Raw genomic sequence first — 17,307 nt, 5'->3', positions numbered from 1 at the left:
TGAAGGTCATATAAAATGACGTTCTTATTCTTAGAAAAGCCACACTGTAGGGTTTACAAAGAAAGGGCTGGGGTGTAGGCAACTTTGTCTTAAATAGTCCAGAAAAAAACTTGAGAGAGAAAGGGAACATAAATGGTAAAGCAAATGAGGCCAAATGTCAAAAAGACTGAATCTGGATAGAGTAGACGGGCGTTTTTTACTATCCTGACAGCTTTTCTCTAAGTTTGAAATGACTTCCAAATAAAAAGTTTTGGAGAAAAAACCACAAGGGGCCCCTTCCACCAGACAGGGTGTGGAGCAGACCTGGAGGATGAATCCAGGGAGGACAATTGGTCATCGCATGTCAGCATTGGACACAAATTCCAGCTCGGCCAAAATGCCACGTGTGGACACGTTTCCTCTCCCAGTTTCGACCTCCCCTTTTCCTTACTTCATCGATTTACTCCTTCCTCTCCCCAAGATCACCAATCTCCAGGAGGCCTCCCACTGATACCAGAGCACAGGACTGATTCAGCTTTGGGGTCTATTCTTACTACATGTAGTTAATACCTTCTTGGAGATGTTTGGACACCTCTTTTGTCCACAAACCCACCATAAAGAGTCAGGTTATATTTGTTAAGCCACAGCCTTCTAGGTGTTATAGGACATTTCTTTGCCCCCCCCCCCCCAGTTTTGTGGTGAGTCCTATTCATATGGCTTGACTTTAGGCCTTCAGACCCTATTCCTCCCTTTGGAGATCTCACCCAGGCTTTCTCGAGTGTGCGCCCCGTTTCCCACAGCCCACCGCCAACGCCACCACCTGACTCCACAGTAAACCTCCCTCCCACCACACACGCCCCCCAGGTGTGCTGTCACAGCTGGGTGTGGTCACAACACCAGTTGGAGCCGTCTTCTGGAGCAGCCTCCCTACGGGCTAAAGGGAATCAAGCAAACCACCACATTGTACAAATTCATTTATTAATTCAGAAGTCTTATATGCATCTTTTATGTGCAGACTACTCAGTACTAAGGAGGCTGGAGGAGGAAAACTGAAGCACAAGAGTGGGGCTGGTTGTTTTCAAAACATTAGAAATAGAAAAATCTTGGAAATTCTACTGTCAGACACCAGAAAACTAATCGTCGCAGTAACGTTCCCTCTCACAGTGCTTTCACTTACATGAGACCTTTCAAGTTCATCTCACTATCCGTGCATTCATTCACATGGTCGATAAATAATTACTCAGGATCTGTCTTGTGCCACCAGGGACGTGCAAAGGCTACTGAGGCAAAGGCCCCACCTGGGCCACAGGAAGCCGCCATTCTACGTGGCCCTGGATTGCCCGACTGGCCTGGACGTATGTGCTTTGGGTGCCGGCCACGATGGGGTACCAACGAAAATTATTTAAAAGGAGAGAAAATGAGAGAGAGTCAGAGAGAAGCTATTGTGGCTTCAGTGGACCAATAAATTTTGCTGCTTCTAAAAACATGACTCTATGTTATAACTTAGAATTATATTAATTTATGTTTAATTATTTATAGGACCATAAGTGCATCAGTGCTGACCACCTCTAAAGATCTCGATCCAGCGTAAACAGTAAGTAGAGGCTGCCGTCCTGAATGATGACAAGAGTCAAGCTGCCAACTCAAATTAGTGAGGATGTAGGAGCTATTCTACTAAGAAAGTAGGACTAAGGGCTCCTGGGTGACTCAGTCAGTGAAACTCTTGATTTTGGCTCAGGTCGTGATCTCAGGGTCGTGAGATCGAGCCCCGCATCAGGCTCCTCACTGAGCATGCCGCCTGCTTAAGATTCTCCCGCTCTGCCCCTCCACCGCACCTCACGCTCTGTCTCTTAAAAAATGAAATAAAATAAAGCAAGCAGGACTGACAGGACTTGGCAGAGATTTCTGGGGAGGGGGCGGGAGTCAAGGGTGACACCCGGACTTTTGACTTGGGCAACAGCGGTGTCATTCTCTGAGAGAAGAGGATATACGGGGAGAGGGGAAGAGACAACCCAGCAGGCGCTGCCTTTCAGATGCTCCAGGTCTGAGCCGCCCACGGACTCTGGCCGGAGGCAGGTCTGGGCCCTCAGCTGGCTGAAGCAACACAGAGCGAGCCCGCTGGGGAGAAGGGGAGAGGGGTGACATATGGGGCTGGCAGAGGACGAGGCACTGTGAAAGGGCCAAGGAGGCAGGAGGACCCCCAGGAAAGGACCCGGTCAGGGAGGAGGGGGCTGGGGGAGGGTCAGGGGCCATGGTCAACTGCAGAGGCAAGTCAGACAGGGGCTGGAGAGACTTAGCAGCACAGAGGTCACTAGGGGCCATTCCGTAAGGGGAGCCTCCACAGGAGGGGGTGACTGAGACCGTGTGTACTGATGACTCTTGAGGATAAGTCTTTTGAGAAGTTTGCTAGTGAAAGAATAGAGACAGAAGAGCTGATGGAGAAGCAGCGATGAGGGGGTGTCCTTTCTCCCTTCCTCCTTCCTTCTTTCCTAGATAACAGAGACCTAAGGAGGTTGAAATGCTAAGAGAAAAACCACAGCAAGGGAGCGCGTGTAGACAGGACATGTGTTGTGGGGTACACATGGATGTGCTGGCCGTGGAGGAGAGCACAGTGAGCCCCAACCCCGAATGCCAGCAGGACACATGCATCATCATAGCCCCCTTCACGGAGAGGACAGCCAGGCTTCCAGAGTTAAGGGCACGCAAGTACGGAGGTAGAGCCCAGACCTGGAACACAGGTCTCCAGTTCCTGGTCCTGGTCCTTCTTCCAGACTTCCAGACTAGGAGTTCTCAATGGGGCCACCCAAGGGTTGGAGGGAGCCTCTGTCTGCACCATGGTGGATGGGGGTGCTTATAGGTACTTAGAGGTGAGAACCTGGAATTCCCACAACCGTCCACAAACTCTCCCACGTGACTTTAGAACATTTCGCTGGATATTCACAGAAGTGAAAAGCCCATTTATAAGCGTCTGCATCCAGAACCGAACTCCCTTTCTGCAATAAACACAGAGGATTTTTGCATGGTTTTAACATATACTGAATTGTCTGGGAATGCCATCACGGTGCAATTCAAGGGGATACTGTACCTCATATTCTTTGGAACTTTACCAAGAGTGGTTGACCATCTGGAAAAATCACGTCAACCTCAGCAGCACCTCTCCTGGTGTCTGAGTCACCCACACAACACACCTGTATCCTGGGGGTATTTGTGGCTGTTATATTCTCAGTGATTCTATGTACAGGTTCAAGCATCTGACTTCTTCCTTCTGTTTTCTGTGTAGTCGTGCCCAAGCAATTACATACTAGACTGCATGACATTGTATTAAAACTAACTTTTCCTTTATTTCTCTTTTATGTTATAGTTAGGGCATTATATTGATTTTTTTAAACATGTGTATATGTAGGTCATATTATTTAGGAATTTTACTCAGGGTAATCAGAAGGCATTACAAGTATTTGCTAGATGAAAAGGGGGCCCCATTCCAGATCATGTGCCCCTAGAATCAAGGGAAACCGCAGTGCCAAGGGGAGTCAAGGGGTGAACAGAAAGGGTGGCTTCGAAAGATCATGCCACGGAAGAAATTTAATGGTCTGTCAGCACGAGGCTCCTGAGTGATGGGTGTACAGACAATGTTGTCAACCCACGGGGTGTAAGATAATTCTTCAGCTGAGCACCTCTGGGAAACTCTGTCTCCATGATTAATTTAAATTATACTATATCTCAGCGTTTTCCAGCCTAAGGACGATAGGTAAAAGACCACAAGGCATCCATAGGGGCCAGGGAAATGATAAATGTTTCAATGTCTGGAGGCAAAGATGTGTTTAGGAGAAGTCAAAGAAATAGCTGCCAGGCTTGGTCTGGGGAATGTCTTCTTAATGGATGAGAAGATGAGTAAACAGTATGTAAGAGGATGCTTACAGATATTTATGGAAAATGCTATATCGTGAGGAATCACGGACAGGAATAGGGATGGAGGAGTGATCTCAGAGGACCTCCACTAGGTTAAAAGGCAGGCCAGAAATACTTCGGCCTCAGATTCTGAGAAGAATGGTTATTTAACGGTGGGAGAAAGATGGCCTGAATTCCCATAAGCACACCCATCACTGCCAAATAGGGACGAAGGGCTGAAAAAAAAGGGTATCTTTCAATCAAGAGGGGATAGCTACCTAATTCATGAGTCCTCCCCCATCTGAGGACACCCAGGGCCTGGGAAGAGAGGAAGGGAGCAGCCTGCAGGCTTGGGGTACCAATGGAAGGTCCAGAAACAAGACGTCTGAGCCTGGCTCTTCTATAAACACTTGTAACTCTATCACCTCTCAGTTTCCTCATGAAAACATGAATAAAACACAACGGAGGGGCACCTGGCTGGCTCAGTTGGTAGAGCACATGACCCTTGATCTCAGGGTCATGAGTTCAAGCCCCACATTGGGCACAGAGATTACTTTTTTTTAAAACACACAATGGAACACTTTAGATTCCATCATTGTACATTTTTCTATTGTTTTCATGTTTTCCCAGGAGCATCTGTGTGTGTGTGTGTGTGTGTGTGTGTGTGTGTGTGTGTGTGTATATTTTTTTTTTTTTTAAATTTTAAAACATCAGGCCAAAGTAGCTGTAGGGACTATGAAGCAGATTGACTCTCACGTGAGTAGCTGCATCACGTCCTAGAAGGAAGTAGTGGAACCAGGCTCACTTGGGCTCCAAAGAAACATCCAGATGTAGGAAGTGTCTCCAGAAACCAGTTTACAAGTCCCTCTGCAGAGCTGATTCAGCCAAGGAGCCAACAGGACCCCACAGGTTGAACTGAGCTGCAAATACCCGGCAGGTAGCTCTCACTCTAAGGACACACCAGTTCATCCCGCAAACAGGGACAAGGGAAGAGGAAAGCCTTCTTGGCTCAGGAGTCATGCAGGGCTAGGATTAGTTAAGGCAGGTGAGGCAAGAGAGGCACAAACTTTAAGGAGGCACTAAAACCACAAATCAAGATACATGATCTCGTAATGCAATATTTTTTAAAAATCAAATTGCTAAACGAAAGTATGAGCTGTCATGTGGCAATCAGAGCCGGGATTAGGTCAAGGCTGACCAGGCAAGGGCAACGTGAGGTTCTCTGATGTTAGACGCGTCCTGCTTAACAAAGGCCAGTCCCACCCGCAATGCCAACAGCACCTCCGCGGACAAACACCTCCCAACACCACCATCCCATTCCCAAAATCAGAATTCAGAATTTTTCAGATTTTTTTAAGAGGCGATGTAAAACACATCCCGCAGATTATGTAACCCCCACAGCAGGGTCTGGGGCGAGCCCCTCAATTTAACACATTAACATTTCTGCAGTCAGACCTATGAATAGTCACGCTCTGCACAACAGATAAGTCGGGAGCGGGTTCTGCCATTACGCGAATTAAAGAAAACTTTTTCGTTTTTAGAATGTTTTGGATTTTGAAACTGTGGATAAAGGCATGTGGGCCTTAACGGCATTACGTCAGGTCTCTCAACGATAAAAGGCAGCAGGTTGGACCCAAATGTTTGTTAAAACTTATGCAGAGAAGAAAACTGCCAAGTCCTCGCTAGAGATCACCCCAAAGAATGTGAATCAGAAAAGTCGGTGAAGCTCAGGGCAGACTTACAGCAGCATTTCCCACCAGTCAGCCAACTAACAGCCAATCCATTTTGTGCGTAAGACCTCGTGCAGAGTCCTGGGAGGTAGAAGACAGGCAAGGCGCACAGTTCCCGCCCCAAGAGCTTAGAGGCTAGTGGGGACAAGAAGGGAAACGTAAATCATGGTATGCTGAAATCTGAAGGGACCTAATCCACACTCACACTTTACAAATGTTGAAACCATTACAGGAGGAGAGGAGGATGGGGGATGGGGAAGGGGGGATGGGGATTAAGGAGGGCACTCCTGATGAGCACTGGGTACGTAAGTGACGAACCACTAAATTCTACACCTGTAACTATTATACACTGTGTGTTCACTAGCTAGAATTCAAATAAAAATTTGGAGGAAAGAAATGTTGAAACCAAGGTTCAGAGAGGTCTCAGGACTTGCATAAGTTAGCAACAGGCAGTTAACCTCACAGAGAGATGAGATTCTGGGTTTGCGAACTGCCCTTCACTGCTCTTTGCAGAAAAGCACATAATAATTGCCAATATAGTAATGAAATTCCAAGAGGAGTAAAAGATCCCAGCTGAAGTGGTTTTGGCCAAACACACCTTTGCAGCAAAGATGAGTTTGACTTTGAGAAACGACTTTGATTTGGGGAGGCAGAAAAGCAGAGGAGGGCCCTCCGGGGCAGGGAAACAAGATATGGAGCGGGGTGTGTGCCTGGCAGGGTCATCACCTTGGGATGAGGCTCCTGCGAAGGGCCCAGAAGGAGCTGAAGGCGATGCGTGGAGAGCTTGAATGCCACAGCGAAGAACCTCCACTTCTGTCCCTAAGGCAGCATTTGCTTTCCACCTCATGACTTATGGTTGCCCACCACCCTTGGGCGCAGAGACGGCGTGCAGTGGGTTAAAAGTGCACGCTCTGGGTTCCGATTCTTCCCATGGGAGCCCAGGCTCTGATGCCAACTGTGTGACCTTGGACAAGCTGCTCGACCTCTCTCTGCTCTTTTCGTAGAATGGAAATAATAAAAGCATCTCCCCCATGAGGGTTCAATGGAAGAGCATGCTTATGGATTGCAAACAGTACCCGGCATTATCAGCACTCAGTTAAGTGTTAGCCGTGGTTAACCTTTTTATTTAAGCTAAATTTTTAAATACGTACTGCAGCCTTATCCTGAGCAGTAGTATCCGTGACGTCACATGCTTCTTGTGACATGGGTTTGATAGACATACAGCTAGCGGTTAAATCAAAGTCCTAACTACGGCCCTGAGGATAACAGGTCTGACATTCTCAGGCCTGGGCGAGGGGCTTCAACAGGACGGCTCGGGAAACTTGATGTCTGACCCTGCAACCGGGAGGACACCTGACTGGCATCTGACTGGCACAGGCCCAGCATCTGACCACCACCTGAGGCAACCCAGGTGAGAGACACAGGCTGGCCATTGGCTATCGGAGGAGCCAAGGCAGATGGCCGAGCTGGGGGGGTCGGCCTGCATTCCCAGGTTCACTGCACCAAAGGACGCATGACTCTTTCCTCTGGCTAATGGGGCCACATGCAAGAAAAGGCTGGAGTGAGACCTGAGCAGGTCTTGTCCAAGAAGGCCACCCAGACGGACTGCAGGACCTTAGCTGGAAGAGGCTGGAGGTAATTCACTGGGTTTTAGGGGCTGATGAAAGAACAATGATCTAGAGTAGAGGATAATTTGCTCTTTTCAAGACAACAGGAAGCGAATGATCCCAGCAACTGATGGGGAGGAGTCTCTGAGGAAGCCATGAACACGGCCTCAAGAGAGAATCAGCATCAAATACCTGCGAGGCCTGGGAAGCTGGAAGTCGGCAGACACCAGTGTGGCCAATTGAGCCGTTTCCTGTCCCTCCCAGCCCAGTGACAAAGGACTGGACAGATTAAGTATTGAATTGAGGCTATGTTTTGTGACTTAAAGTGATCATAGGACCTTCTACTGCCTAAGAATGACCCAGACAGTTATGCGGCCTAAGTTTTCATCCCAGGGCAGGGAAAGAATGAGTCCCACTGAATAAGCAGAAAGGGACAGTGGAAGACAAAATTAAGTCACTTTCTGAGTACAACCCAATGAGTCTTGTTTTCTTTATACTCGTTAACTCATTAGAAACACAGCTATTTAAATGAAATGTTTGTCCCTGTACCAACCAAAATCATCTCTCATATTCCCAGTGGTAGAGCAGCCACTCCTGGGAATAAGTGGGTTAAGGGCAGTAAGGAACTAAGAGGAAAAGCAGGGCAGGCGGGGACAGAAAAGATTGGTTTGGTGGGTTCAGTGGGACTTCACTTGCTCCTTAACCTTGAACATAATGAAATGAAAACTGACGATGTACGAACGGACAGCAGAATCCAAGGGTCCTTGCATAAATGGCTTTGTTCAAAGGGAAATTGAGATGACCCAAATCCATGAACAGAGAAGCTGTGACTCCCTGAGTTCCCAGGCTCAGCTTCCAGGGGGAGCGAGGGCAGCCAGAGGAGGCCTGTTCTCACTAACACCAAGTCACCTGGAAAGCACCAGCCAAAGCGCCCAGGTCCTGGAGCCTTGGGGGGGGGGGTAGATCCTGGGTTGAACCACGCCCCGGAGTCGGCCAAATCCAAGTGCAGAATGTGAAACATTCACCAACACACAACTTGCCTGCTGCCTTCAGCTGGGGAGAGGTGGAGGATGAGAGGAGTGTGAAGTTTAAGTTTTAAGACAAGAGACAAGGCGTGCTCCTCACAGTTTAGGAGATGGTGAATGCAGGGCAAACAGATGCCACCTCTCAGCTCCCCCACTTAAACAGTCAAAGGGGGAATGACTGACCCAGCTCCCCTTCACACGAAGGGACTTACTCCAGCTCTGACTTTGTCCCTTAATTTCCAATTTGGCTTCTTTCTCCTTCAACCCCACCTTTGTTCTCCCCAGCTCTGACTCCCTACAATTCTAGACGAGATGAATTACTCCCTGAGAAAGGACCAAATTGTCCAGACTCTGCTGGGTCAGCCAGCAGCACTGCTGGAGGAGATACAATACAGAGTCTCTCTTTCAACACTCTCATCTTACATATGAGGAAATGGAAGGCCAAGCACTCACGTCATGTGGCAGAGTCACCGAGCTGAGAGAACCCAAATCCCCCTGCCCCCCAGGATGATGTTCCATTATATACCATCACGCTAACTCCCAAAGCAGGGGTCAGCTTACCTCCCCAGGCCGCCACCTCAACCTTCATTCCTCTTCCACAAACACCTCAAAACGGTAGAAGAGCCTTAGAGTTAACTTGCCTGGAACGAATAAGGATGAAAATGACAAGCATCATCTCAATGAACTAGCTGGTCACTGTGAAGGGAGTACTCAGTGGACACAAGCACTTCCTCAGAACAGGACAGTCCAATGCTTTCTACCCTTTGCAGAGTGTACCTGGGACCCCAGAGTCAGAATCAGGTCTCCACAGCTGGACTCTAATGATCAGCAGGGAAGGCCCAGAAACTAGGTTGGAGGATGAGGTCTGGAGTGAAGAATCTGCAAAGATAAGCCATTATGACTAGTGGCAGTAGGGTGACAGAAAGAAAAATGCTGCCCAGAGAGTCTGTTCAAGGACAGAAAAATTTTGGCATCAAAATGAAATGGGGTTTATGAGATACATTCCTATGCCAAGCAGAAAGTCTGTTCCCCTTATAGTAACTCCCAGGCCATCTGGTCTACTTCCTCAGTGCAGGGTACCAACCTCTCTCTCCTTCCCGAACATTCATTGGGATGTTTTTCTTTCTTTTTTTTTTTTTTTAAAGATTTTATTTATTTATTTGACAGAGAGACAGCCAGCGAGAGACAGGGAACACAAGCAGGGGGAGTGGGAGAGGAAGAAGCAGGCTCCCAGCGGAGAAGCCTGATGTGGGGCTCGATCCCAGAACGCCGGGATCACGCCCTGAGCCGAAGGCAGACACTTAATGACTGTGCCACCCAGGCGCCCCTGGGATGTTGTTTTTCAAATAAGACTCTGTAATTCCATCTCCTTTTAACTAGCTGTGTTTAATCCACATCAGCTCTCCCTCTTCTATCTTACTGACATTATCTCCCTGTTTACCTTCTCCTTGACACTTGTTCCATCCCCTGATCCAAGGTTACAGAACACAACAGAATCAGACAGATCCCAGTTCAAATCCCAGTTTGTGGATACTTGCTAGTCGTGTGACATGTGCAATCACTTTATCTTTCAGAGCCTCAGTTTTTCCAGCTGTAAAATGGGGATAATTAATATTAGCTATCTCATTGCTGTGAGAGAAAGAGAACATATGTCAAGTGACTAGTCCAATGCCTGGCATACAGTAAGTCTTTAATAAATGATGGCTGTCACTGCTATCATTGTTATGATCACAGAAGCCAACTGAAGCTCCATTTATGGAATTAAGGCTCAGAGGGCTGAAATCGGCTGTCCAAGGTCACACAAGTGAATCAGGGAGAGATCCAAGATTTCCTGATTCTGGAAGCCTTTGCCAACCATCGGCTCTTGCACAAACGACATCATTGCCCAATGACCTAGAAATCTGAGTATCTGATCACATCCAAGTACCACAACTGATGGTTTAACAAGCACTCCCTGTGTGCTAGAAACTGTGCAGGCTCCACGAAAGCTGTAAGGCACCTACAGGTCAGTGTAAGAAAGTCATCCCCTTGTTAGCAGCCGGCAAAAACAGTTACAAAAACAAAAATCTGGAGCTGCTCCGGTGTTACCCAGTGCTGACAATATTTCTTGTCCATATTTGTTTTAAGAGGGAGCAGAAAGTCAGACCCATGCCCTGGCTGCCTTACTCCTGGCTTTCGAAAGGCTTTTTGGATTGGGAATGAGAGGGAGGGGGAACCTACAGACATGAATGGGATCTGGCCAAGGACAGCTATAAAAAAGAAGGTAGGGTTTGGCAGTAGGCTAAAAATAGGTGCCCACCATTGCTCCAAAGCACATTGATTATTGTCTATAAGGTGGGCTGCTCGCTGCACCCGGGCCCGTCCCTCCACTGCCTGTGCGCTGAAACCGTGGAGCCCAGGAGGCACATTTTATCTTGAAGCATGAATCACCCTTCAGAAGTCCAGAAAATAATCCTCTCTTTGTGACTCTTCCATCTCCTTCTTGGCTGGCATCCCTAGATCCTCAGGGCAGTTATCGAGGCCTTAACGAAAACTCAGGGTAGTGACCTTTCTAATGGAAACGGACCATTCCAGAAACTCATGTGACGGGGTGCCTCTTAGAAACTGAAAGGAAGCAGTGAATGAATGAACCAGTTAGAAAGCATTCATCATTCAAATTCGACTGCGGAAGCAGTCAGAAATGGCTAATCCAGTGTGTTCTGAAGGCGGGGCTTCCAAAGTAGAAAGGAATGGCAGAAAACGCTCTCAGATTTATGCCCCCCATCCCATCTATTAGATCTCCCTACATGAGGTTAGGATTTGACAACGCAAGTCTTTTTTTTTTTTTTTTTTACTGTTATGCTCCGAAAGGATGGAGCAGCAGGAAGGAGCAAGCTGAGACCCAAGTCCTGTCCGTGTAGACTGTAGGCCCTAATTTCAAGGATGCCGTCCCTTCTATAATACCAGTCACACTGAGGCCAAGAGCCCTGAAAGGATATCAAGTTCTCTGTTGGGGAGCCAGCGGAGTAAAGGATAATGGGCAGCTGCATGTTCAGAAAGAGAAATTGGCAATGACTTTGGTTACTCCTCACATTGCCAGATAGGACTGTGACCAAGCCCAAAGATAGAAGCACCAACATCAGAGCAGGGTAGAAAGTTACCTTTCAGAACCACCCTTTGAAGGAGCAGCGGACCAATACCACTCTGTGACCTCAACCCCACTAAATTTATATATAGGGAGATTGATGTTAAAATGAACATTGAGGACAGCCTGAAGTGGAGGAGAGTGGGAGCCCACACCTGCGGGATCGGTGTGAGCACAGGCAAGGGAGCAGGCCCTCCTTTTTATCTGGGAATGAGCCCTGACGATTCAGCTTCAGCTCTGTCTAGGGATGTGAGTGGCAGGGGTGAAAGCCACTTTCTTTTCCTTAAATCACAGCAGCATGGAGCATCCCCCAGTGCGAAGTCCGAGGCACATGGGCATCGGAAACCAAACACATGGGTTCCTAAACTCCATCGGTGCGTCTGCACCTTATTGGGGACTCCTCTAGTACTTACTCTCAAACACTGTGAAATCGCAGGAAAAGAAAACTTGCCCCCCACAGACACTCACACACGCCACAGCCACTGGCCTAACTCAGCGTGGCTCAGTTTCCTTCAAGAGAAACCGTAACCAAAAGTGCTGCCTCCTAGCCCTTCCCCAGAAATCTGCTTACACTTCACTTTTCTAATACAAAGCCTCTGACGGCTGAGACGGGTGGTACAGCAAGCAGAAGACCTGGCCAGAAAGGCTGTATTTCTTCCTGACATCCCTTCTGACATTCCTTCCTCAGCCAGGTGTTGCCACAAAGGGAGCTGAGAGTTTGCCAAGTCAGAATTATCCACACCTTAAAAGGAATGTTCCTGCAATAAAAGGAAAGAAAAGAAAAGAAAAAAAGAAAACTCAAACCACCTTGTCTATAAATTGGGAGTGAGGTGAGGAGGTAGGAGGAAAGTAAAGGGATACAAATTTGAAAATGGCCAGGCTGTGCGGGAAGGAGGAGGTTAGATTTCCCTTTCCTCAAGGACAGCCAGATCTGATATGGCCTCTGATGAGACCAAACAGCTTCGCTTTACTCCCTATACCCAGGTCTCAACTTCTAACATCAGAGTCCCTGCCATCATCAGAGACCCTTCCCTTCTCAGAGCTGGGAAGGTGACTGTCACTGATGTCCAGGCTGCACCCTGTCTACTGGGGGAAATCCTACTTGGAAGGAGCTCTACGATGTCCGGAGAGCAGAGGCAGACAGGAAAACACTTGCGGCCTGCGTGCTACAGCAAGTGCCTTCCGATTAAAAACTACACTTTTAAAAGCAGCACTGAGCTTTCCCTATCACAAAAGTGTAATTTAGCCCTTTACTGCAAAATGACACCTTTCCCTTTAGAAACAATATATAAATCTAATACACGTGAAATAAACACAGCAAAAGTTTCCCTAACTCCTTTCACATCTTTCAAGGACCCAAGGCTCTTAAATCACTTTACAAATGTATAACTTCAGGCCTCATTGCTTTGAGAGGGAGTCGGGGGAGTACCGTTTTCCCATCTGACTCAGTACATCTGAGGAACAGGCCATGGAACAGCCCTTCTCTCACCACCGGGGGTGGGGAGGTCAGGCCTCCATAGCCTTACTCTCACTTCTGAGTAAACAGCTTGGGATAAACCCAATGGGGGGCTGAGCAATAATCAACCCTACCCATTTAGAAGGGAAAGGTCCCTGCAAGTGGGCTGGCGGTGTTCTCTGCTCTAGCACCCGCACCTGACTTCCGCCCCAAGTTCCAGAGCTACACATGTGGGACTCGGGGGACTTCATTTTCTCCTGCTACCCCTCACTGGTCCTGGGACCTCCCTTATTCCAGTGCCTCTGAGTGGCTGAAGTCAACATGACATCAGCTTGTCATCTGGCCTCCAAGGACCTGTTGTCTCCCAGTTGCCCCTCTCTGTCCCCAAACACAAAGCCTTGAGGTAGAAGGCCAAACCTCATCCCAGCCCACCCCCTCCATGTCTCCAGAGTAACACAGCCCACCCCTGGCCCAACGACTTGTATCATCAGCCCATTCACAGCAGGCAGGAACAGCACCCAACAGTCCAGCTCCCTGCCACCCGCAGTGCCTTCCGTCTCCACAGGCAAGCAGATGTAGTCCTGCCCTGCAACCAGGGGAAAACCCAATTCTCAAAGGGCTGTCCTTTCTAAGAGGAAGAAAGGCAGTGGGCAGTCCTGCCACAGAATGGAAGCTAGTGGTCACATGAGAGTCAGCTTGGGTCTGGAGACACCAGCGACCTGGATCCCGGCCCACTTGCTCTCTAGAGACAAAGACAGTATACCCCCAGGGCTAGCCTTTCAGCCCTAACCTTTACCCTTCTTCCTGGTTACAACAAAGAGAGAAACTCAGGCAGTCCGATGACCCAAGCCTAAAGGCCAGAGTCTCAGCTCATTTGTTACTGGGTGCTGAGAACACAGGAGAATTGGTGAGCAGAGCCCCCAAGATTACATTGGCACAGCTCCCTGGGGTCCTGATCTCTTTCTCTGGAGAGGGTTTGAAGTGGCATCAGAGCAACCTAGCACCCTAAGCCCGGTACCTGAGGCAACCAAACATACCCCTGAGGAAACCTTGGAGAAAGTCCCAGGAAGGAAGGAAAGGGGGTCAGCTTCTGACCGGGCGCTGAAAGAGGGAAAAGAAGACACCTGGGAAAGAGGCCAATGTCTCCCTGCCCTTGCCATGAAAAGGGCTGTTATGGTCCCCATCTCAACCCTGCATCTCCCACCGAGGATCTCGAATCAGAGAGGGCAAATGGAGAGCTGGCGGCCAGGCGGCTGGGCCGGGCCCCAGGGCACTGACTCCAGGTGTGCAGTCCACCATCACCCGGTTTTTCCATGCACCCCGGGGAGAAGGCAGCAGGGTCATCTTGGCACGGTTCCATCCCCTTCAGGAAAGTCCTCAGCCTCAAACTCAAGAGGGTCGGTGTTTCTCATTCCCATGCCCTGGCTCCCTAGCTCCCACTGAAACTGGCGCCCCCCTCCGCGCTCCCAAGGCAGCCTCAGAGGTGCTCTCCGCCCGGAGGAAGGGGGGGTTGTCAGCCTTCCCGGCCGGAGATCCCCGCTGGCCCCTTCGCCCCCACACACCTCCCGGATACCCCTTTGTTTCAGGCGGGGAAAGTTGCCAACGTGCACCCCTTCCCCAACACGCCCCCTTGTGCGCCCATCCCCCGCCGGGAAGCCAAGCCCGGGCGCACCTTCTAATCTGCGGCTCGCTCTCCAGCCGGGGCAGCCGCTTCGAAACCGAAAGCAAAGAGGAAGCGGGATCCGGCAGCACCCCCCAGCCCGGCCGCCCGGTCTTCCCCATCACCACACCATCCCCGGGCCCCCCGCGCTCGGCGCTGCCCGCCCGGCGCGGCCACCTCTACGGGCGGCGAAAAGGCCTCTCCGTCGGCATTGGGGGCACCTACCGGTGCGGGGCCGAGGCTGCGGGCAAGGGCAGGGCAGGGCCGGCCGCCTGCCGGGCGCAGGTGCGGCCAGGAGCGCCGTCTTCCCGGCTCGCTCCCGCTCCTCCTCCCGCGCCGGGACTCGGGGCGCTCTCCTGCGCCGCCTGCTCCCCGCCCCCACGCCCGGAGCTGCGGCTCCCCCCGCGTCGAGTTGCCGGCCGTGCCTCCCCCACGCCGCCGGCCCTCCCGCGCCGCGCCTAGTCCCGCATTGTGTGGCGGCGCCCGCCGTGGCGGCGCGGGGTCCGGGGGGCTGCAGCCGCCGGTGCCCGGGCCGAAGCGAGCCCCCGGCGGCGGCGGCGGCGGCGGCGGCGGCGGCACTCACCCATAGTACGGATGCTGTGCAAACTGCACATGCTCGCGTCTGACAGGCGCGCTGCCTCCGGCCCCGCTTAACTCCTTGCTCGCCCGCGCTCGCCCGCCGGGTCCGCTGCCCCGCCGACCCCGCCGCCTCCCGCCTCCGGGAGTCGGCCGCACCCCGGGCGCCTGGAAGCGCGCCCTCCGCCCAGGTCGTGGCGCAGGTGGCTGCAGTGCAGAGCTGCTCGGCCCTCCCTGCCCCTGCCTCCCCGCCTGCAGCTGAGGTGTCCGCAGGAGCCCCGGGGGAGAGGACTGGCCCGGGCCCCTCACCTCCCAGCTTGTAGGAGTTGCGGGGACTGCGCGTACAACGTCCGCTGCGGGCATCCTGCAGGTCTCGGCCACCTGAGGGCCACGGACCACGTGGTGTTGCAGACCCACTCTGTGCCAGCATTGTGTTCCGTGCAGTCCATTCATTGAATCAGTCCTGCAAGGTCATTTTTATTGCCCCCATTTTTAAGATGGAGAAACTGAGGCTTTGCCTAAGGCAAGGTCTGAAGCTCCAAGGCCCACGATTGGTTTATACTGAAAAGATTAAACGCAGGTTGTTCTTTCTGAGGTCAGTCTAGATTTCTTCTCTTAGGTGAAAAAATAATGGATGTCATCTGGAAAGCCTGGAGATTCAGGAATATGGATCTTGGGAAATGGGAGAGAGGGCCTTGGTGTCAGGCAGTTCAGAAAGGTCCTAGGTCCTGTAGAGCGACTAAGCAGGGTGTAGGAATGTAATCCAACCCCTAGCCCCACTCCAAGCTGGGTATGTTCTGACACTGGGTATGGCAGCCAAGAAGAAAGGACTTTTTTGGTTTGTTTGTTTAATTTATAGGTAATGACCCCTGGGGTTGTCCTTTTGTAAACAGTCCATTCTGAGGGGGCAGGTATCCTTTGCTAATTCACACACAGACCTCAGGTGTGCCTAGGCCTGATCTCTCCTAGCCCTCTAATCTGTTTTTCCCACATGTCACAGTGACCAAGCGTTCTCACAGGTCCAGAGCACCACTGAGTCTTCAAAGAAAAGGAACCTGAAGATCCAGCTGGTCTCCCCCAGGCTGGGTGAGAAGCTGGGCTGCTTGCCAACTACCTGAACCTAATCTGATCCTATGTCTTCTAATCGCTTGATGGGGCTGTGGATCCTCCGTCAACCTCCGGTCCCTAGCCAGGATATTCAAAGATCAACAAAGGTGTTTCCAACTAGGGATGGGCAATGTGGACAAAGAATTCTAAGGCCATCCCATCCACACCTAGTTCTTAGGCTGGCTGAGTCATTCTTTGCAGAAGGAAAGCATTGGGGTTCCATGGGGGCAGGAGTTGTGTTAGATTTCTCAAACCAGTGTAGGAAGTACAGAGCCATGCGGTGCCAGTAGCAAGATCTCTTGGCTCCCCTGCATTAGTTTCCTCCTTAGTAAGTATGTTGTGATGTGGGAATGCAAGCGGGTGCAGCCACTCTGTAAAACAGTATGGAGGTTCCTCAAAAAGTTGAAAATAGAGCTACCCTACGACCTAACAATTGCACTACTGGGTATTTACCCCAAAGATACAAATGTAGTGGTCCGAAGGGGCACCTGCACCCCAATGTTTATAGCATCAGTGTCCACAATAGCCAAGCTATGGAAAGAGCCCAGATGTCCATCAACAGATGAATGGATAAAGAAGATGTGGTATGTGTCTACATAATGGAATATTACACAACCATCAAAAAATGAAATCTTGCCATTTGCAACAATGTGGATGGAGCTAGAGGGTATTATACTAAGAGAAATAAGTAAATCAGCGAAAGACAATTATCCTATGATCTCAGTGATATGCGGAATTTAAGAAACAAGGCAGAGGATCATAGGGGAAGAGAGGAAAAAATGAAACAAGATGAAACCAGACAGGGAGACAAACCATAAGAGACTCTTAATCTTAGGAAACAAACTGAGGGTTGCTGCAGCGATGGGGGGAGAGGGGATGGGGTAACTGGGTGATGGACATTAAGGAGGGCACGTGATGTAATGAGCACTGGGTGTTATATGCAACTGAGGAATCACTAACCTCTACTTCTGCAACTAATAATACATTATATGTTAATTTTAAAAAACAAGTATGTTGTGATGACCCAACGATATAATAGTCCTCAGTATACAGTGGGCCTTCGATAATAGGAGAGTGTTTTCTGCGGGGAGTAAGGCGGGGAGTTGACAGAAGGGATCGGAGCTACAGCAAGGCTTGTGGGCTGTCCCTGAAACA

General features: G+C 50.2%; 1 protein-coding gene across 8 annotated transcripts in view; it reads right to left on the bottom strand.

Moving 5' to 3' along the window:
- Positions 1-15,156, bottom strand: part of TMEM229B (transmembrane protein 229B) — a 38,545-nt gene extending 23,389 nt beyond the window's left edge. For 4 of the 8 annotated variants that reach the window (XR_007190198.2, XM_026489703.4, XM_044380498.3 and 1 more), the window contains exon 1: positions 14,695-15,013. The gene's annotated coding sequence lies outside the window, so the exon portion shown is untranslated. Of the gene's footprint in view, positions 1-8,790; positions 9,282-14,481; positions 14,519-14,694; positions 15,014-15,052 lie in introns of those variants that run through there. The other 4 variants (XM_048219816.2, XM_048219817.2, XM_057318626.1 and 1 more) reach the window with 3 other exon arrangements.
- Positions 15,157-17,307: the final 2,151 nt, after the last annotated feature.

The sequence above is a fragment of the Ursus arctos genome, unplaced genomic scaffold (assembly GCF_023065955.2).
Source record: "Ursus arctos isolate Adak ecotype North America unplaced genomic scaffold, UrsArc2.0 scaffold_25, whole genome shotgun sequence".
Taxonomy (NCBI): domain Eukaryota; kingdom Metazoa; phylum Chordata; class Mammalia; order Carnivora; family Ursidae; genus Ursus; species Ursus arctos.
Note: the sequence above shows the minus strand (reverse complement) of the source record. Positions and strands in the feature narration are given on the sequence as shown.